The sequence below is a fragment of the Lontra canadensis genome, unplaced genomic scaffold (assembly GCF_010015895.1).
Source record: "Lontra canadensis isolate GAN:19392208 unplaced genomic scaffold, GSC_riverotter_1.0 scaffold73, whole genome shotgun sequence".
In the NCBI taxonomy this organism is placed as follows: Eukaryota; Metazoa; Chordata; class Mammalia; order Carnivora; family Mustelidae; genus Lontra; species Lontra canadensis.
This window is the reverse complement of record NW_022631067.1, coordinates 6,219,740-6,243,646: the sequence shown is the minus strand read 5'-3', so window position 1 is coordinate 6,243,646 and position 23,907 is coordinate 6,219,740.

Sequence of the window (23,907 nt, the reverse complement as noted above, 5' to 3'; positions counted from 1 at the left end):
CCAAAAATGTCAACCACCTCATTTAAGCATCTTTTTAAAAACCCATCTTTCTTTCTAGCATGTCCTCAAAGACTTCTGGCCTAAAATAGAAATGTACAGAAATCTCTTCCAAGAATTCTTTCTCAGAAACACAAGTCTCACCTGCTGCTTCCCTTTTCACCCCAAGCTCTCTTAGTCTCTGTGGCTTTAATTTATTCTCTCTTTCAGTTGTTCCTAGATGACTAAGGACCACCTGAGCACCAAGCCAAGGGCCTCCTCTAGGCGGTCATTATATTTGGGCCTCTACGGCAGCTCCCATGGCAATGTTAAGTCAGTCTCCTACAAATCTCACCAACTTTGGCCCCCAGGGATTGTAAATTTCCCAGTTTATCTTGTCTCACTCTTTTTAACTTCTCTTGCAGACTTTACTAGTCTTTCTACCCCCAAATATGGAAGCCCCCACATTTTACTTTCTACATGTTAATTCACTTAGTGACTGTACCTATGACTTTACATTTATGTGTCTGGTATCCCTGCCCCCTCTGTCCAACCATCCAGACAGAAATCCCCTTGGATAATAACTGATTGTCACCCCAAACCCAATGTGTTCCAATGTCAACTCATCATCTTTCTCCAAAAACTGGCTTCCCTTTAAAATTAATAATTTCCGCCTATGGAGTCATTGTTCTTTTAAGTTCATTTTGGAATTCTCATTCTTTATCCATCTTTCCCCTCAATAATCTTATCCCAACCTATTTATGTTTTTATTTTCTTCTTTAAAAAATGATCTGTGTTGGGGCACCTGGGTGGCTCAGATAGTTAGGTGTCCCACTCTTGATTTCACTTCAGACTGTGATCTCCAGATCCTGGGATAAAGCCCAGCATCACAGTCTACTTGAGACTCTCTCTCTCCCTCCGCCCCACCCCCCACTCACACTCTCCTGTGCTTTTTCTCTCCGGCCCCCAAAACAAAACCAAACAAAAAAAGATTTGTGTTGAACCATTTATATTTCTACCGCTATACCCTCATAAGTGATTACCATAGTTCTGTAATTCTGCATTTACATTATTACATGCTGCTCCTGCCAAAACCACTTTGCCTTCCAAAACCTACCAGTCTTCCCTCAGTAACCTGGCAGTGCCTCCTAGATCCTACTGCTTCAATTCTAAATCCTCCCTTGTGCGAATCAAGCATGCTCTCAGCTAAGGTTGTTCTGATTCTGTGTGGTTAAAAATTGTCACACTGGAAATAAATACAGTAGAGTCTTTATTATACGTCTTTACACATACTATTTTTTAGAAACTTTTTTTTGGTTGAGTGATAATTTCAAATGCTTCTGTATAAAAAATGATTTATTACCATAAATCTAATTTCTGCTTTAATGACTCAATCCTTGTATCTCTTAGCAGTTTCACAGTTAGTTCCTGTGAAGAAGAAAACCAGCCTCTTCATCTCTGTTTATCATTTTTATTTCATTATCTTCATAACCCTTTCCCTAAACCAGAAATGAAACCTAGAGCATCTCCCATTATTTCTTCTGCTCAATCACTAACCAAGAATGTAATTCAGGAGCCGCCAACATATTTTAATGCTTTCAACCTTTTTCTTTTACCACAGTCTGATGTGAATTTCACTCCATCTACCAATCAGTCCATCCTTCATCTTCCTGGTCTCATCCCCAGGGCCACTGATGCCAGCCCTTCATTTCCCCCACTTCTCCCACATACCTTTCTCTGAAAGCTCAAGCTGCCCGCTCAAGCAGTTCCCTTCTCTCCTGTCAGCCTCTTTTAACACATTGCCTCCTGAGCTGACTTTGTTCTGCTCTCATTACTTCAATCACCTGCATTACCGAACTCAAATCCAGATGGATTTACTTACAGGCTCTTACATTTTCATCTTGCTCACTCCTTTATTGGCTCCTTCCATACCTAAAACCCCTTGAATAAAGGTTCTCTTGTAATTAATTAGAAGTAAGTTAAAGTAAAGGAGGTTCATTGGTTTATTTCATCTAGAATACAATATCAGAGCCTATTATTAACTCAATAAATACCATACAATACTGGAAATAGCCTCAGGTTAATAGTATTTTAGAAGATTAGAGATAGATGTCCTCAAATAAGTATACCCTTATGTCAAAAAAGATAAGATATTCACATTTAAGGAACACTGCCCACAGGTTATTCCATTCAAAGGCAGGTAAGCAAATATGTTTTGCAGAAGGGTTGCTCCTCCCCAGCTCCTGGGGCTCTCACATCCTGATCCCTATACCACGGCCCCCAACCCAGCATGTTTCAGGCTGCATATCAGCTAATGAAACAGATTGTCTTAAGGCTCATGGCATTTCCTGTTGGCAGTCTAAACATTTTTGTAAACCAAATGTTCAGATGAGTGGGTTAAATACAGCCTCAGCGTGAGTGTGGCAACAGAGAAGACCCACTACAAAAACATCTAAATCTGTAAAAGAATGTGGTTTCTACTTGGAAAATCTGGCTTTCTATGAAACAACAATCAGTTTGAATATTTCCATCACAATGTGACTTATCTGTGTTCCCAAAAAGCACACTGCATTTTTATACTGGGGAATTTAACCCTTTGTATTACAATGAGATTAGTATATATAGGTCTTCCTCTAATTTTTTTTTAAAGATTGTATTTATTCATATTTGGAGAGAGAGAGAGAGAGAGAGAGATTCAGAGAGAGAGAGAGGAGAGGGGCAGGGGGGAGAGAGAGGGACAAGCAGACTCAACCTGAGCATGGAGTCTGATGCTGGGCTCCATCTCAGGACCCAGAGATCATGACCTGAACTGAAATCAAGAGTCTGATGCTTAACTGACTGAGCCACCCAGGTGCCCATTCCCTGACAGTTTTTCTTTAATGTGGTACCTTGAGTTATTCACCTAAAATTTTCCAAACATTTTAGGTATCCAATGCATGCTTTGTAAATGAAAGAGAAAGGCGAGTATTTGTAATTGACTTTTCTCTATGGAAACTTCTGAATTACTGTTCATTTTACCCCATTAAAAAATGATACCAGCTATGCAAGGATATCCTCTCCAAAGAACATTGACATAAGATTCGTTGACGTGACTTTAGTCACTAGTCATTTTCAGATGCTATCCAAAAATATCTCCAGCCTGTATATTTAATTTGAGCTTGAAATCATATATCTAATTGCCTAACCTAATCTCAGTTTGGACATCATTGCTATTGACAACTGGACACATTAGGTTCTCCAATACCTCCTCCAATCTGTGCTATCTAAGTAGAGTGATTGGTACCTCTATCTACGAAGTGACTCAAGTCACAAACCGTATGTTTCCTTACTCCTCCTTCCTCCTGGTTCCCCAAGTTCACATAATCACTAAATTGTACCCTAAGGGCATATCCATTCATGTCTCCACTTTCTTACTGGCCCTATTCTAGCCTAGGCCAAAAAAAACATTTCCCACTGCAGTACTTACTCTCCTATCTGTCTTCATTCTCGTTTCCAACCATTCTCTGCACCACATTCTCTACACTTTCTAAAAATGATAACACAACTGTCATTATTCATCTTAGAACCATATATGTTCCTCCATGAACTAGCCCTTACCTCTCACACTGTATTTCTGACTATTGCCCAATAACTCTCCATACATAGATTTCTACTGCCATGTGAATCTCAGTATCTTTTAGTACCTTGAAAATAGCATGTTTTCTTTGACTTCTGGGCCTTCTCAAAAATTTCTTTTTTTTTTCTGATTAAAATCTTCTCCACTACTTCATCCTTCTTTCAAACTAATCAGTCTTCAGTTTTTGGCTGAGACATGACTTCCTACAGAAAGCTTTTCTTGATTCCTGAAGTCTAGGTTCAGTACCCTTACCATGCGTACTTTTTGACCTGGTACTTTCCTCATCAGAGTACTGATGCTTTAGTGGCTCTTTGTATGCCAAATTACTCGAAATCAGTGAACAGCAATTACAGTGTCATGGCTACATAAGTACTGCTCTTTAAAGAGCCAAGTGGGAAATAAATATGTATTTTCATTTTTATACAACCTTTTGGTTTTCTTGGAATTTCTAATTGCCTATCATTTTTTCCTTCCTTCCTTCCTTCCTTCCTTCTTCAATTTCTCTTTTTACATTATTGCCTTTTATCATATCAGCTATTTATGCAACATCATTATGCAGTCAAGTATCTTACAATATTGTTCTTTGATATTTTTAGAGGCCTCACTCCTTAAGGGCCTTTTAGTGTCTCCTTCAAACTACACTGATTCTTAAACTGCTCTTACCATGGGATTTCCCTTATTCATTTTCCTAATTGGCTTCCACTTTTTTCTATATCCCATATCACACTATTTTCTTAGTTTGTGTCTCTGTTTTGCTATACCATTCTAAACTCATTATCTAAGAAAATTTTGGTAGAAAATAAATTTCCAAAATTTTCCTTATTATGAAGATATTAAACTGGATTGATAATGTGACTGGAGGATGAAAATAAATTTTTCTCCAAAATTTTGAACACATTCCTCTATAACCTTTGAGCTTCCAGTATTTCTGGTAAGAACATTTAAAATTTTATATGGAAGTATTAGGTTTACAAAATAATTTCAAAGATAGTACAAAGCATTCCTATGTACTCTTTCCCCCAATTTTTCCTAATGTTTTCATCCTACATAACAGTGTTGCACTTATTACAACTAAAAAATCAACATGGGGGGGCATCTGGGTGGCTCAGTCAGTTAACTGTTCAACTCCTGATACCAGCTCAGGTCATGATCTCAGGATAATGAGATTGAGCCCCACTTCTGGCTCCATGTTGGGTATGGAAGTTGCTTAAGATTCTCTCTCTCCCTCTGCCCCTACTTTGCTGCTTCCTTGCTTTCTCTTTCTCTCTTTCTCTCTCTCTCACCAAAAAAAAAAAAAAAAAAAGAGAGAGAGAGAAAGAAAAAATCAACATTGGTACAAGGCTATTAATTATAATAAAGTATTCAGATTTAAGATTCAGTTCCACTAATGTGCTTTTCTTTGTTCTGAGATCCCATTCAGGATACGGCATTGTATTTAGTCTTCATGTCTTCTTAGTCTTTCTCAAGTGGAGATGGATCCCCAGTCTTTCATTGTTTTTCAAAGCCTGGAATTTTTGAAGAGTACTGGTAAGGCATTTGTAAAAACATACTTCAGTGATGCCTTGGTGGACATTTTCTCACAATTAGAATTGGGTTCTGGATTTGCTAGAAGAATGCCAGAGGTGAAGTGTCCCTCTCTTCTAGAAAAAATGTTGATGGAAGTCTAATTCTAACCTCTTGCAGACAACCAGATTTTCCTTTGTGGGTATTTTCTGTGATTTCAAGTGATATTTCCATATAAGGATCTTTACATTCATTGTCCTTAGTAAATTATCTGTGATGTGATTGTATTTTTAAGGTTTGGAAAATTCTGTTATTTCTTCTCTGATTATTTCCTTCTTTATCTCTACCCTTCCTTAATCTTATGTATAGAAGTATTTATTGGTTGTATGCTTATACTGTATCTTGAGTTGCTTCCTCTTTGAGTACATTCATCTTGAGGATTACTCATTAAAAGGAATCGTCTGTTACATATCTTTACACAAAAATTAAGAAGTGAAACAAATATATTTTTTTTCTTTCTGATCTCCACACATTCAAAACTGAAATACAGGGAGGCATAATTTTGGCTTCCTTTTCTTTTCCTTTGTATAATTATATTTAAAAAATTCTTTGTCCTATTTTGGCCTCTGAACACTTGAAAGCAATGACTCATAATTTTCAGCCTTCTTCATCTCCTTCTGTCCCACAGCTGACAGGGCGGGCATGCTGTATGTATGCTTTGGCTTTCTCTCCACAATCTTAAAGGGATGGGAGCCAAGAGTGTGGTCTTTCTGACACCAGACACTATAAGCAAAGTGTGGCTGTGTTTTCTCTGGCAAATGGGAAGATGGACTACAGTTGACATTGACAAGATGAGTTTCAGTTACCAGCTGCTCAGCTGGGTCATTTGGGTTCCCGTAAGGTTCCCTACCACCGGTATGAGGTAATGTTGCCTTTGTCATCAACAACACTTTTCACAACCAAGTTTTAGACCATTAGATAAAAGCTAATTTTATGATTTTCATTTCCTCATTAAAATAGGTCATATGCAGAAAATGCAAATTGGAGACTGTCTTCCAGATTTTCATGTTGTGGTTTACTCTGGCTTCCCTAGTCCATATTGAGTTACTTCAAAAAACATTTTTAGCTGAAATCCTAGAGTCCCTTTCAAAAATCAGTCCATCAAATACATACAACTTGCTAAGCAAATTAGGGATTTTTGGTCTAATATAAACCTTAGTTCTTGTAACTAGAGCCAACAACAGACTTTTTTTTCAGCTAATTCAAGAAAATTGAGAGGCTGTTTACCCAGGTTATACAATGTACCTAGACCACCCTTTGTCCCTCAAACTGCCATCTAGCTTTAACTTTATTCATATCTGTACTTCCATAATAATGTGATAAATGTATTAATTTTCCTCCTTCTGGAAGCACTGTTTAAAAAAAAATTAAAAAGTGAGACAATTCAAACAAATGACTAAAATGATTATTCATGGATCATAGTAACTACCTATCAATATTAATGACTACAAATGAAGCTGTTTATTTTTATTTTGTGCAATAAGTCTGGATAAATATCTGGAAAGAAGATCATTTTATTAGTTAAAATGATACTCCACAAACTTTCAGAAACTACTCTTAATTTATAAACACTTGCTGTCAATATAGCACTTATTTCAAAGTGTAACTTATCCTGGGACATAAATATGCAAAAGCTATACCTGGATATGAAGAAGGAGGCACCTGAGTGTCTCAAGGAAGCCTTCCTCCTGTTTTGTGTTTTGTACTCAGAAGCCAAGCAAGTTACTGGGTTATTTAATCTCAGACTTGTCCCTACTCCTTATGCTCTAGCTGACTGAGCTCAACATTTGCACTATCAGACTCTACTATCAGACTCTACTCACTGAATACCTAAGGTTCTAGGAAAGTTTAAGTTCTTTTGAGACCAAAATAAATGTAAATACCTGACAAGATTTGTTTATTTGGTCTAAAGTAAATCTAGAATGTAAGTTCTTTAAAGTTTAGATGTTTTATTTGTTTAAGAAATGTGGGGGATTTCCATGTCCATGAATGTGCAGTGTTACATGGTAGGGAAAACATATGTTTTAAAGTAAGTTAGATTTGTAATTAGCCTTAGCTCTTTTATAGATATTTGAAAAACTATGGAAAAGTTGCATAATTTCAAATCTCTCTTCCCAAGTATAAATGGGACTATTTGTATGTATTCAAATGTTTGTTAAGGAGATTTATTAAGGATATATAAAATTAAGTGTCTTGTGCTATCTGGCATTTAGAATTGTTCAATAATTATAACTATTATTTTTTAATCATAATATAATAAAAAACATGCATCTCCATTCTTGATAAAATAAATAATATAAAAAACACATATATTTCTCCCAGAATATTAATAAATACTAAAATTAGAATTGAAATAAAATTGCCTAATAAAGAAATATGAGCATGAAATGAAATCATTTTAAATAATCACACTTTGAAAGGGCAGGCTTCTGAGAAGCTACAGCAGAATTTTTATGCCTCATAAATAATATATGCTCTGTAGGCATTAGAGTTCTCAGTCCTTCTTGTCTCCCTTTGTCTGTGACGATATACTAGGTAAACACTACCATTTCCCCTTCACGTCTTCCTCTCTTCCCTTCATTCTAACAACGACCTGTAACTACAAGAAAAATTACTGTCAGGTAAAAGCCTTTTTAATAGATGCTGCAATGAAAATTATAATTACTTTAAAGCAGTAAAATTGTAATCCTAACAAGTAATACTCAGAAATGTTCTTCCTAAACATTCCTTTAACTTCTCAGTGATTGCTCTGAAAGTTTCCCCTTTTAAATAAAGAACTGACATATAAAATATATCCACTCTCCCACTACAGATAAGAGCCACTTTAATCCCATGTTTTATTATTATAGGGATAGATAAATGGAAAGATAAATGATGTCAAGCACTCCAATGATCAGACCTATAAAGGGCTAGATATGGGAAGTCATAATTTTCCATACCGCTCCAACATGTAGCCTATTAACACTCCACAGAATAAAATGGAAAAACACAACTCTCAGAATTAAGGTTAAAATTTTCTTTTTTATTTGAGTGAACACATAGCTATGTCCTCACAGCTGGCTCTCACTACACACTACTGATCCTGGATTTGTCTATGTGACATTTAATATTCAGCTCCTGGAGGGCCGGGAAAGGTACATTGCTAAATTGTGTGAAGCTAACTCTTCCATAAAAATAAGAGTTAACATTTTATTTTAAAATTATGTGTGTGCCAGCTGTGCTAATTGCTGTACATAGATCATTTAATTCAATTCATTCAACACCTTCATGTTTTATGTATTTTTAACCCCTTACTCTACATATGGAATCCAAAGTTTAAAAAAGGCTAGGTTATTTGCACAACCATGTGCATTCGTAACAGCATTCACAACAGCTAAAAGGTGGAAGCCACCCACGTGTCCATCCACCAATGACAAATGAACGGATAAGCAAAATGTGGTATGTGGTATGTGCATACAAGGGAATATTATTCAGCCTTAAAAAGCAATAAGAATAATCTCTTCCAGTCCCGTCCATGTTGCTACAAAAGTTGGGTATTCATCCTTTCTGATAGAGGCATCATACTCTATAGTGTATATGGGCCACATCTTCCTTATCCATTCGTCTGTTGAAGGGCATCTTGACTCTTTCCACAGTTTGGAGTGAAATAAGTCAAGCAGAGAGAGTCAATTATCATATGGTTTCACTTATTTGCGGAGCATAACACATAGCATGGAGGACAAGGGGAGATGGAGAGGAGAAGGGAGTTGAGGAAAATTGGAAGGGGAGGTGAACCATGAGAGACTATGGACTCTGAAAAACAATCTGAGGGTTTTGAAGGGCCGGGGGGTGGGAGGTTGGGGGAACCAGGTGGTGGGTATTAGAGAGGGCACGGATTGCATGGAGCACTGGGTGTGGTGCAAGAACAATGAATACTGTTACACTGAAAAGAAATAAAAAATTTTTAAAAAATTATCTATATAAAAAAAATGAACCAGAATAGTGAGAACGAGTTAAAAATAAAAGTTGTAGCTATGAAAAAAAAAAAAAAAAGTAATAAGAAAATTCTGATACATACGACAAGGCAGATGAACTCTGACGACACTCTGAAAAGTGAGATTAGATAAATACTGCATGATTCTGGTGAGGTAAGGTGCTTAGAGTCATCAAACTCATAAAGACAGAATAGAATGGTGGTTTCCAGGGGCCAGGGTAGGGGGATCATGGACCTGTTGTTTAAAATGGACACCACACGGGGCGCCTGGGTGGCTCAGTGGGTTAAAGCCTCTGCCTTCAGCTCAGGTCATGATCTCAGGGTCCTGAGATTGAGCCCCACATCGGGCTCTCTGCTCAGCAGGGAACCTTCTCTTCCTCTCTCTCTGCCTGCCTCTCTCCCTACTTGTGATCTCTCTCTGTCAAATAAATAAATAAAACCTTAAAAAAATAAAATAAAATAAAAGGGACACCACAGTTTCATTTTTATAAAATGAATGGTTCTGGAGATGAATGGAGTTGGCGGTTGTACCACAGTACGTGTATACTGAATTTCACTGAACTATGCACTTAAAAATGGCTGATACAATATCTTTCGTATTATGTGCATGTTATCAAAATTTTCAAAATTAGGGGGAAAAGGCTAAACAACCTAAGAATACACAATCAGCACTCAGGACGTCTAAAAGTCATACCCACCTCAACATCGTGGCTTTATCCTGTCTTTCTGAAGATAATGCATAAGAGGCTTAAGAGGGTGTTCTCCAAGCATCTGCAAGTAAATCTTTTCCCTTGGGAGTCTTTGAAAGAAACTTGGCTCTCTGGTAAGCCAGAAAAATTTTTGAAAATACTTTGAATATTGCCTTTTTATTTTGTGGTGCCTACTTGAACTGCATACCAAAGGTGCCTGTTTATCAGTGAGTTTTTACTACAAACTATGATCCAGAAGATTATACTGAATTGTTTAGGTTTTTAAAACTCTGCTTTATCCTTGATTATCCAAAACACTATTTTACTTCCATCCAATGAATACTACTGGTTGCCTAATGTGTACCAGGCACAGATGCCAATATAAGGCATAGGTAATGCTTATGGTCTAATGAGAGAATATAGACCGTGAAAAAAAGGAACCCCAAAGGACACTCAGCTCACCCTCAGGGAGAGGGAAAAAAAGGAATTCCAAAGGACACTCAGCTCACCCTGGAGGGAGAGGGGACGTGCTCCATGTCTTGGAGAATGAGTAAGGGTGAGCCAGAAGGACAAGGAAATTGAAAACAAGCCTAGAGTGAGGCATAGGTGTGAGCAAAGGCATGGGCCGGTCTGGTACATTTCTGGAAGTATCAGGGATGCAGTATGATGGCAGGGAAGGCTACCATGAGGATATAGTATACCATACCATGGGTATGGTATAGAAGGTAGGCAGGTATAGAAGGTAGGCAGGTAAAGATCGGAGGAGCTATGCTAAGAGGTTAGGCTTTATAATGGACAAAGACCAGATACATTTAAATGAGAAAGTGCCATGATAACGTTAAAGTCCACGACATACCGCCCTGGCCAACGTGCGCATGAATCTGACCACGGCTCTCCTTCACTTTATCCCTTAGTACACTTTGGCTGTGTGTCTGGCCAAAGAGAGGCTTTTAAAACTAAAGACCAGTGAAATGATTTCAACACAGGGAAATTCAACTTAAATGAGGGAATGAGCCAGTGGGGGGGGGGGTGCAGCCTGGACGTCTTGTGTTCACCTCAGAAGGGATGAGGAAGAGGGAGGTGGTGCTCAGATGGCTCTTCAATCAGGCCATCTCCCCTGTGATCAACTGGACCACCCACCAGCCGTCACAGTGCCCACCCACATCACTAAACAATGCAGGGAAGATTCCTTCAGCATATGCAGTGTTTAAGCCTCACTAACATTTTTAAAGCACCGAACCTTTCTGAAAAGCGTTCTCAAAAAAATTAGCTGAAACTCAATCTCTCCAATACCTCCCGTGGCATACGTGTGTCTATAATCTAGAAGGTGCATCGAGGGGGGTGCAAAAGGAATTACAGTGCCCACAAGCTGCACCACCTTGATAAAAGCCTCTGCTATCCTCAGCCCTTCGTTTGTCTTCTCCTGTATTTTACTCCTTTGAATATGCAGGCCTGTTCTCTCCATCAACCACATTTGTGTCTTGTGGTCTCCTCTGACTGGGCATATTCCAGAGTATTTTGGCATTTTTCACCGAATGCCTGGAACAGAGCTCTGTACACGGGAGCAGGTTATGAATATTTACTAGTAAAACGTAGAGCCTTATCCGAGTTCAAATGCCTGAGCCAAACTCCCACAGTAATGTGAATTTCTCCTGTAATTTTCAGTTTATAGCCAGAAACTGCTGAATGGACCTCATCATGGTTTGGGGGCAACAAGGTGGGAGGAGGGAGTGCACTGATCACAGAAGGGAGGTGTGAGGTCAGGAGAAAACCTCCATGTGGGGAACTTCTTATGTAATGTCTGCATTTGTTTTTTGTTGTTGTTAGGGTTTGTTTTCCTTGTTTTTAAAGAGCAGGTGGCTATCTCCTCACATGTAACTAACTTCCAAATCTCCATTTTTTGGGTGCATACTCTAAAGCTGGTAATTTATTTATTGTCATTCATTCCGTCTTTATCAACAAAAAATACAGTGAAAACAAAGGAAAATCAATGATATTTAAAGGTTAGTATGGAATTCAGACCTAAAAGGTTTTTTTTTTTTTTTTCCTCTTCTTCACATCTATTTATCCAGTTTTATTATTGTCACCTTTTGCATAAGGACACTCTTCAATCAGCTCTCAAAGTTCTCCAATTTGTGGGGCTTTCTGGCACTCATATTTCCCCCAAACATAATCCTCTCCACCTACACACACACACACACACACACACACACACACACTTCTGTCTTTAAAGTCCCATGATATTTTATTTATCCTTCTCATATGACTCATCACTTTCTCATCTATTAATGATGTGCTATGATTATTGAGTATGTGCTCTGTATCAACTTCTGCATCATGTACTTTACAAAACATCATTCAACTTAATTATTTGAAATAATTCAGTTAATTGTCCTTATCTTGTGGCCCTTTTTCTGTATGAGGGCATGAGGACATAATTGATATCTGATTTTTCTTTTCCAAACATGGTAATGTCTTCATATGCTTCCTTTCTGAAGCCAAACACATAATTAAATATTTGATGTGTGCCTAAGTGAATAAATGAGTAAGTCTTTAAAAGAGTGTTTGTTTTTTTATTCTTAAACCAAATATTCTACTGGTAAACCTTAAGTTGTGGTTATGCAGAAAGATACAAGTTCTTTATTAGATACATAAATTGGCAACTACTTTCCCCAGTCTGTGGCTTTTCTTTCATTCTGTATCTTTTGAAGATAAGTTTTAATTTTGATGAATTCCAATTTACTTTTTTGGATCATGCTTTTGGTGTAGTAAGGCATCTGGACTTAACTAATTATCAAAATCGCAAAGCACTCTTAGAAGTTTCATGGTCTTTAGTTTTACATATCAGTTAATTTGTACATATAAGTTAATTGAGTTAATATTTTATATCTAGCAAAGGATGGATCAGAAGTCATTTTTTTAGATGTGGATATCCAATTATTTTAACATCATTTCCTTAAGACTGTCCTTTCTATGCTTAACTGTCTGTGAAAATTGTTAAAAAAAAATCAGGTGTCCATATGTGTATGGGTCTATTTCTGGAACATCTGTTCAAGTCCCTTGGACTATTTGTCTGTTTCACCCCAATACATCACCATCATCATTACTGTAGTTCTAGAGGAAATCTTAGAATCACACACAGTTAGTTTTCCAACTTGGTTCTTCTTTATCCAAATTATTTTGACTATTTTTAGATCCTTTGCATTTCCGTATTTTAGAATGTTTATCAATCCCCCCCACCAAAAAAAGCCTAGAATTCTGATGAATAAACATAGTAAGGCTTCTTTCCTAACCATTTTTTCTTTTTTTTCTTTCCTGATTTCATAGACTAAGAACTTTTTTCCAGTAAAAATGTTGAGTAGAAATAGTGAGAGCAGATCCTTATTTTGTTGCTCATCCGAGTAAGACAAGATTCAACTTTTCACCACCGAGTATCTTCACCGTAGAGCTGCCTTTGTTTTTGAGGACACTTATCAGAGTAAGTCATTTCCCTTCTAACGTCGCTAAGAGTACTTATCAGGAGTATATTTGGTTTATTGGTATAAAAAATTGTATTGTTAATTTTCAAATATTAAACTGAACTTTAATCCCTAAGATAAATGCTTCTTGTTCATTATGTATTATGTATTATATTTTGCTACGTTACTGGGTTTGATTTGCTAAAATTTTGTTTAAAACTTCTGCCTCTTTGTTTTTAAAGAAAATTATTCTTGTTTCCTTTTCTGGCAAAATTCTTGGTCATGGTATCATGATAAGCTGGTCTTATAGAAACATGTTTGGAAGTGTTTCTCTCCTTTAAAGTTTCTGGAAAAGTTTGGGCAGAATAATCCTTTAACTATGTGGTAGAGAATACTTATTGGAGCTATCTGAGCTGGAATTTGTCTTTGTGGGAATGTTGAACTATACTATAAAGGAATTTTCTTTGAGTGAATATTGTCAATTTATTTTTTCGGGTAATTTGTCCATTTTTTTTTCCAAAGCTGTCAAATTCCTTATCATTCAGTTGTTCATGACATTCTCTTTTGTCTTTCGTAGGGTTTTTCTAATTTTGTTTTTGTTTTATCTCTTAGTATCCATGGTATCTATAGTGATGTCACCTTTTTTTCTTTCTCTCTCTCTCTCTCTTTTTTTTTTTTTTTGGTTTCTGATTTTATTTTTTCCAGATCTTTCTAACTAGATTTTAATCAATTTTATCAATCTTCTTAAGTAGCCAGCTTTAACATATTTTTGTTTTTTGTTTCCTATTTTATTAATATTTGATTTTCATTATTTCTTCTATTTACTTTGTGATTAATTTGCATATTTTTTTTCTAGTATCTTAAGTTAGAAAGTGGAATTACTAATCTGAGGCCTTTGTGTTTTCTAATACAGGGGTTGAGTACTCTACATTCTGCCTAAACTACTGCTTCAGTAGCATCCCACTTACTCAGGTATGCTGCATTCATAGTCAGTCCAAAATATGTTCTAATTCCCATTTCGGTGTCTCATTTGACACACAAGTTGTTTAGAAGTGTGTCATTTAATTCCCAAATAATTGAGTAATTTCCAGAGATCTTTCTGTTATCTATTCCTCACTTAATTTTCTATCTGTGAGAAAACATATTTTGCTTATGAATTATATTAAATGTATTACAACAAGTTTACTGTCCAGAATATGATCTACCTCAGCACATGTGACACATGAAAATAATAATGTGAATTCTGCAGGTGTTGAGAGGAGTATTATAGTAAATATTAAATTACCAAAACGCAATTGTGAAATTGTCTAATTCTCCTCTCATGTTTATGACTTTTTACTTATTGAATCTTTTTTTATTGTGGTAAAACACACCACATAAAATTACCATCATAATTTTCTTTAAGTGGACGCTTCAATGGTGTTAAGTACATTCACATTGTTATAAATCAGATCCCCAGCACGTTTCCATCTTGCAAACCTATAACTCTATGCCCACTAACTCCCTATCCCTTTACCACCCCCCCCATCCCTGCTAACAATCTTTCTACTCTCTGTTTCTACAATTTGACTGTTCTGGGTACCTCACAGAAGTAGACTCATACAGCATCTTTCTTTCTGTGGCTGGTTTATCTCAATTAGCAGAATGTTCTTAAGTTCATCAGTGTTGGGGCACCTGAGTGGCTCAGTGGGTTAAAGCCTCTGCCTTCAACTCGGGTCATGATCCCAGGGTCCTGGGATCGAGCCCCGCATCGGGCTCTCTGCTGAGCAGAGAGCCTGTTTCCCTTCCTCTCTCTCTGCCTGCCTCTCTGCCCAATTGTGATCTGTCTGTCAAATAAATAAATAAAATATTAAAAAAAAAAAGAGGCTCATCAATGTTGTAGCATGGGACAAGATTTCTTCCTTTTTAAGAGTAAATAATATTCCATTGCATATATGCACCACATTTTTCTTTATCCATTCAACTGCTAACAAACTTTTGGGTGGCTATAAACTTTTGTCTATTGTACATACATCTCTTTAAGACCTTTTGGAATTATGCCCAGAAATGGGTTTGCGCAATCATATCATAGTTCTACTTTTAATTTTTGAGACATTCCCATACTGTTTTCCTTAACAGTTGCACCATTTTATAATTCCATCAAAAGCTCAGAAGGTTTCCAATTTCTCAATATCCTCATCAAAACTTGTTACTTTATCTTTTGTTCTTATTATCAGTGTTGTTGCTGTGTTTGTTTTTAACAGTACCCAACCTAACGGGTATGAGGTGATATCCCATTGTGGATTTGACTGGCATTTTCAGATGATCTTGTGCATCTTTTCATAGGCTTTTTGCTCATTTGTACATTTTCTTTGAAGAGATGTCTCTTAAAGTCCTCTTCTTCTTTTTTTTTTAATCGGGTTAATTCTATTGTTGAGTTGTAGGAGTTCTTTATATGTTCTGAGTATATATTCTGGTTTATCTCCTCATTAGATGTATGATTTGTGAATATTTTTTTCTACTCTGTAGGCCGCCTTTTCTTTCTGTTGATTGTATTCTTGGATGTACAAAAGGTTTGTAAGTTCAACATCATCCCATTTGTCTATTTTTACTGTTGTTGCCTATTGTTTTCAACTAGGCTCTAGAGTTCTCATAGAAGTATTCTGATCCATATATCATTGTTAACTCAGTGTTGCAGTTGGGAAGGAGGGCCTATACCTTCCTAGTCACCATCATGCTAATGTCACTCCATACTTAGGGAATTTTGAAGCTCCATTATTAGGTGTATAAGCATTTGAAATATACCTTTTTGATGAAGTCAGCCCTTCCATGATTGTGAAATAAATTCCCATATCCCTGACTATATTCTTTCCACTTAAATCTACTTTTGATATTAACATACTGCTCCAGATTTATTTTGATTAATATCAGTATGGAATATTTTCATTTCTTTCATTTTTAATATATTTTTGTCTTCATATGTAAATGGCTTATATTATTGGCAGGCTATAGTTGGCTCTTCCTTACCTTAATCAGAACATGTAGACCATGTACATTTAACAGTATCATTCATATGATTTTAATTCTTTTATCTCTTTGTTTTTTGTCTGCTGTATTTTTGTTAACTTTTACTCCTTTTATTTTTGCCTTCCTTTAGATTAATTGTAAATATTTTTTATGATTACATTTTATCTCATTTGGTGATTTAAGAGATAAAACATTTTGTTATATGATTTCAGATGGTTACCTTAGAATTTATAATACATATGTTAATTTATCACAGCCTACTTTCAGGTGTACTTTATCTACAGTATAAGAGCTTATATTACTATACTTCTTTTTCTCCCCTCCAAAACTTTGTGATAATACCACCATGTGTTTATCATCTCTAGCGTTTTTAATACTTTTAGAGAGATTCAGAGTTTCATCTGGTTCTATTTTTCTTTTACCTAAGATTTCTTTTTACATTCCTTGAGTGTAGGCATAGTAGCAATGAACTCTTTCAGGTTTTGTATATCTAAATAAGTCTTTACTGGCTTTAATTTTTGCAGGACAAATCTTGCTAGATATAGAAATCTAGTAGGGTAGGTGTTTTCTGTCAGTACTCCACTCTCTCCTCACTTGCCCAGATCCCACTGATCTATCTGCTGCCATACTACGTTTCTTTCTCTCTCTGGCTTCATTTAAGATTTTTTTTTTCCTTCTCACTATTTTTAGAAACTGATTATGGCATGTTTTGGTATATTCTTTTCCTTTGGGTTTTGAAACTTCTTGGATTTATAGCTTTATAGTTTTCATTAAATTCTGCAAAATTCCATTACTTCATCAACATTTTTTCCCTCCCATTTTGTCCTCCCACCTCCCCTTTTCCTCTCCTTCACAAATTCCTGTTGCACACATAGTAGGCCACCTGAAGTTGTCCCGTAGTTCACTGATACACTTTTAATTTCATTAAATTAACTTTTATGTCTTTGTTTCATTTTGGATAGCTACTGTTGCTATGTCTTCAAGTTCCCTTTCCCTTTTTGCAATGATTAAACTAACATTAACCCTACTGGTGAATTTTTCATAAAAGTCATTGTAGTTTTTATCTCTAGGAGTTTGATTTTGGTCTTTTCCACATTTTCCATATTTTTATCTACTTTAACAGAGGAATACAGTAATATTAATTGTTTTAAGATCCTTTACTGCTAGTTCCAACATTTGTCATTTTTGGTTTAGTTTCAATTGATAGATTTTATTATGGGTCACATTTAACCACATTTTTGCATACCCAGTAATTTTGTATTAGATACCAGACATTGTGAATTTTTCCTAAAGTAGATGTTAAACATTTTGTATTCTTATAAATATTCTTGATATTTGTTTTCAAATTTAATTACTTGAAGACACTTTAAATCCTTTCTCTGTGTGAGTGTCAAACAGTGTATCTATAGTCTTTTCAGATGATTTTTCTCCTGCATTGGTCTCTTTCTCCTCAACTCAAGGATGACACTGTTTACTGGTTCAGTTCCTTTTCCATGTGCCATCACCTAGAAAACCTCTTAAAGTTTTAATCTGGGGAAACTGTAGAACTCACATTGCTTATATTTAATTTCTCAGGGATCTGTCCTTTGTACCCTGATGTAAGTTTCTCACAGAACATTGATTTATATATTTTGTTTATTTCCTTAGTTATTTATAGTGAGAAGGTAAATTTACTCCCTGTTGATCTAACTTATAAAAAGCATTTTCTTATATGAGTGGCATTTTTTTTTCATTCCTGATTAAAAATAGTCTACTCCATAGATAACACTATGTATAACCATGATATTTTCTTTGTAATTAAATATTTCATGACTTTCTTGATTAGACAATGAATCTGCATCCCATTTGGATAAAAACATATTTGTGGCTTGAAAATTATTTCATTTTAAAAATAACACCAAAGAATAATGTCAGGTATCTTTGCATTTAATTTCATTATCTTGCTAAGGACCCATGGGATGTCATTTGCAAGTAAGAAAACTAAAGAATAGCCTTATCTTCTAACTCTTTAAGGCAAGGAATTGGTGACAATTAAATGGGCATCTTTTGCCAAATATATAAACATAAATAAGAAATCATTGCTTGTTGTCACTAGTGAGAAAAAAAAAATTCACCAAATAACTACCTTTGTACAATCTTTCTTTTGTTCTCTAAAATATTCATATCGACAAAAACATACAAGCAACTGATTAAAAAGAAAACTTTATTTTTTCTCTTTTAAAAATATTAAATACATGTAATGGTCTGGGAATTTGTAACTGTTGACAAATATGCATCTATTTATTAGCAGATTGGAATTAAATTCAGGAATGTCCACTTTTATTAAAAGACTTAGGTCATAGATTTGGGGATCACATATTTCCAAAGATTCTTTGGAAAATCACCCAGTAAAACAATCTCTTCCTGACAGGGATTAGCTCTGGTATTTTGACTTCTTTTTTGGTCTTTTATGATGAATTGGGAGACAAAGGTGGGAAATGGGATTCTTTTCTGTTGATATAAGTTGTTTTAACTGATAATAAAATATCAAGATTTTTTTTTTCTGTGCTTACATTAGAAATGAGCACTGTAAGATTTTTCTCTGAGACCTTAAATACTTTCTATTGCAAGAATTTCACTGCATGCAATTTTGCTGGGAAACCCTTTCAGTGTTGTCTGAAAATACCACGATGTCTGGATTTTGGTTTGTTTGAATGAAAGACAAAAGGAATGATGGAAGAGAAGCTATTGTGAGAAAAAGCCATTATTAACATTTCAATGAAGCTGAGTGGGCTGAAAAATGTTCATATCTATGTTGAAATAGTTAGTGGAGTGACCTAACTGTTTTACACCAGGAAATTTCATAAGGTCTTTAACTCAATAGCTATAACTCATACTCTAATTCCAATAAATGATTATAAAAGCTAAATAAAAATGAGCAACCTTAGTTATTATTGCTATTGTATAACTTAGATATCAACACCATAAATACAGAACAAAAATTCCATGTTCACAAACCACATACATTGAAAAGAGTATTATTACATAGCAGCTGAGGACTTGCTCAATGACAAACAGGTGAGAGTATTAGTGAGATTCCATGAGATAGAGCCATAAAAAAGAATGTAAATGGATCATATGTTCCAAGGTATTTGGATCACCAATTTTATTAGAGCATAAAGTTTAAAGAAAAAAAAGTAAGTTCCAATTTCTGTCTATCTGCTATAAAGGAGAAAAAGTCTTGACACTTACTCTCCAACTAGAGAATTCCAAATACATGAGGAGAAAGGGAAACAGCATTTCATGCAATGTTTGTCAATAAAACTTGCCATAGTTTAACATGTTTATGTTTTATGTAACATCCTACATCAAAATACAATAATACCAGAGAAACAGAATGCTCAAGAGATGACAGTTAAATAAAATTCAACTTTTTTGGTTTCTTTCCATCTTACTTGTTTTATTTTGTTCATTTTCCTGTTTGAACAACTAAAATATGTGATTATTCTTTAACTTTTCTTTGAAGATTAAGTTTCTGAGCTTCCATTCTGGATTTCAAGATTACTGTACAATACAGTAAGCTCAAAGCAATATAATTAAATGGCTTTGTTTGCCCTGTTTTGTTTTTGTTAAATATTTTACATGGGTTTATGTATGTGTGTGGTATGACATATACACATGTGTATGTGTGTGTATATTTTGGGTGAAGTAACAATTATCTCTTTTGGCTAAAACAACACAATATAAAAACAGTTCCAATTAAATGGTTATTTGAGTTCTGGCTAAGTATGGTTCACTATTCAAGAAAGAAATTAAATTAAGTGTGATTTCCTTATGCTCCATAACAGTTTTAGCATTTTGGAAAGCATAGGAGTCACAGCCTTGCTAGAGCCTAGCTACTATTGAAATGTTAACCAAAGTGAAAATTTCAAACATAAAAAGTTCCATCAGGAGGACAAATGCAGGGGCACCAGGGTGGCGCCCTTCGGCTCAGGTCATGATTCCAAGGTCCTGGGATCAAACCCTCTCTGCTCAGCAGGGAGCCTGCTTCCTCCTCTCTCTCTCTGCCTACCTCTCTGCCTATTTGTGATCTCTATCAAATAAATAAATAAAATCTTTTAAAAAAAAAAGAAAAGGAAAAGGAGGACAAAGGCAGGAGGAAAGATGGCAGAACTATCATTTCACATATTGCCTTTCACAGAATTTTTTTCCTAAGATTTATTTATTTGAGAGAGAGCACATGTGAGTGTGTGAGCACAGTGGGGGCTGGGGGGCAGAGGGAGAGGGAAAGAGAATCCCAAGCAGACTCTGCACTAAGCACAGAGCTTGATGCAGGGTTTGATTTCATGACTCTGAGACTGTGACCTGAGCCAAAACCAAGAGTCCAACACTCTACCGACTGCACCATCCAGGCACCCCAATACAGAATTATTTTTTAGGCACGTAACTTCATGTCAGCCAAACACTAATTGGGTAGTAAAACAGAATTGTAATATGATATATTTTATCCTAAAGAAATGCAGAATGTCTTTCACATTTTATCTTTTAAGACTTTGAACGGGGGATTGCAAGGGGAAGGAAGCACGTAGTTAGAACAGAAGTTGTGAACCCGCTTTCTCTGCAGCCCTCTCAGCATTGGATGTTTTTCTCACGGGGGTTCATTCCTGAGCCCAGAAATGAGGTGCATAATCCCCTTGCTTCCCATCCCCACTTCAGACGATTTTCTCTCCCTACAAGTCTAGTTTGGAATAACATTTCTGACTCTTCCTTATAGTCCTTGTTGCTGTCCATTTACCAAGCCTCAGGTCCCTCCCCCTCTTGCCCTTACACTAGAGATTTTAATACTTGTGTAGATGATCCTTCCAATACCTAGACCCTAAATTTTTAAAAATCCTTTCATCCAATGAACTTGTCTTCATGCAACTAACCATTCTTCCCATAGCCATTTCTAGCTCTGATTTTACCCAAGAGTCAGGCATCCTTCTCTTCAACTACTATCTACTAGAACCCTGGGTTTCACAATCCTTTGTCTTTACAGAAATCTATTACTCATTAATTATACTATACTTATACTCTCTCCCACCATCCCCACCCCTCCTTCTATTCAGAATAATGTCTATGGCCAGAAGATATAATCAGTACCTTCTATGTATTCTCAACATCTATTCTCCTCACTCTCTGTTGCAGGTAATTGTAAACCACATTCTGGTCTGGATTTTATCCAGTTTCTTTCTCCCCCATTTAACTAGTCATACAACCACCTGTGGAACTAACCATGACTGAAGAAACACAAACATCAGTGCTAACAGCTCCCATTTCCAGTTCACTAGTGCTACCCCTCAATGGGCCCTCATACTACCCAACAACCATGACCACACTGTATCTCCCTAGTGTGATACTCTCCTTCTCTCTCAAGTGTCCCTTTCATAGCTTTTCTGCTCTTCTGCAACTTCCAGCGCCTTCTCTCCCATTCTCACTCTGCAATGGTTTTCTTGATTCGTCAGCTAGAAAATAGAAGCAGACAGAAGGAACTACTGCAGGTCCCCAAATCCAGTGAATGTGAGTCTATACATTCTCACCCACTAAACAGTAGATTGTCTCAAAAGTTTTGTTTATACTAGATTTTCTAGGTTTCTTTTAATATCAATCTAAACAAATTTCCCTCCATTCTGTGATCACACAGACTCCATGACCTCTACATTACTAAAACCTAAGATCACTATCCATATCTTATTTATCTGTGCTTCCAAAAGAACTGGACACAGATGAGTATTCTTATGAATGAGGAAGGGTCTGCAAGTAGAAATGAGGAACAGGACCACCTATACTACTTCTCTCTCCTTCAAACACATTCTTTATTTGGGTCACAAGATACTATCCTGCCTGGTTCTCCTCCCACCTTACTAGTTCATCTTCTCAATTATCTTCCCCCTTTATATCTTTATGTGTTTATAATGTATTGACACTAAGTCTCCACTTTTGGACATCTTTTCCTTTCTAGAAGTACTTACTCGCATGTTAATTCAATTCAGTCTTGTAGCTTTTAATGCTTTCATATCAATGTTCTGAAATTTATGTCTCCATCCCTGATGGGGTTCTTAGAATTCCAGACTCACTTGTCTAACTGTGTATCAGCATTCCACTTCCTCAAAGATTAATTCTCAGGGCTAGTTAGTCCCTCAGTTCAATGCTCAGATGTTCAGATTTCACTCCTCCTTTTACCTCTGTATTCTGACATCTCTGTGTGCATCTTAGACATCATGGCAGTAAGAAGATTTGATCAGATCTGTGCAGTGATCTCAGGATCATCACTGGCTTCCTCTGAAGCCCTGGACCAGTAAACTCTAACACACATTTAGAAAAGTGGATTAAGAAAAGGGAGGTGAGTGTGCCAGTATCTCTTGATACAAGGGTTTTTTCCCTCCTGAGAGGTATTGTATCTGTTATTTCACAACAGATCTGAATGGCTGTATTACTGTTTTAAAATCCCCTTGAGGAAATTCATTCCCTTATTATCTGCATATGATGCTCTACCTTACTATTGCTTTCACCAAACTCACTGATTTTTAAGAAAGATTTATTTGAGAGAGATAGAGACCACGAGGAGAGGGACAGAGGGAGAGAGAGTCTTCTACAGACTCCGTACTAAGCACAGAGGTCAATATAGGGTTTGACCCCAGGACCCCAAGATCACAACCCAAGTCAAAACCAAGAGTCAGATGCCCAACTGACTGTACCACTCAGGTACCCCACCAAACTTGCTGATTCAAAATAGCCTCAACCTTGCAGTTTGCCTTAGAGGTTTGCATAGCCCTATTCAAGGTGACAGTGTAGGGAAGGGAGAGGGAAAATGACCAGAGCAGGTGAGTTCCTCATGGACCTCACCATAACTCACTCAGCCTAGAATGGCTACCACACAGGTTTTCAACCCTTTTAGTATCTTCAGTGCACTGTCCTTACTTTGTTTTGGGGGTCCCACCCCTGAAAAATACTCACTTCTCACATAAATCTCTCCCTTGCATATGCCCACAGTTTCTTTTTCCCTTCTCCCTCTGGTGAGCAAGCCTGGCCAAACACCAGCTTGGTTAGATGAGAGCAGATAAATGTGGCTATAAATATATGTCTGACCTTTCTGTCAGATCACACTTAAGATCTCTTGACAGAAAAATAAAAGCATGTCCTTGGCTGTGCTGAACAGCCTTACCTTTAATTTCACTCACTAAAGAACTGCTTCCTTACTGTTTCTCTCTTCGCCTATCCCCCAAAACTTCTCTTCATTCTTACATGCAGATGATGACCTGACCTCCTATTTCACTGAGTATCTATTAGCATTCAGAATAGATTCAGGTTATTACCCCTTTACCAAATTCACCAACCTACTTGCATCTAAACCATATATGCATACTCTACCTTTGCCCTAAAATAGCAGGTGAACTGCCTGTATTCAATACCCCTGGAGAAGCAGATCACAAATCCCTTATGCCTAGTCAAGACCTTTGCATCTGAAGTTTGTGCTCATTCTTCTACTTTATTAAGTGTTCCTTCTATTTGATATTTTCCATACTCATTTTTATGTATTGTTCAATCTTTCATCATGAAAACAGCAACAAACAAAACTTTCCCAGACAAAAGCCATTTCCCATTGCA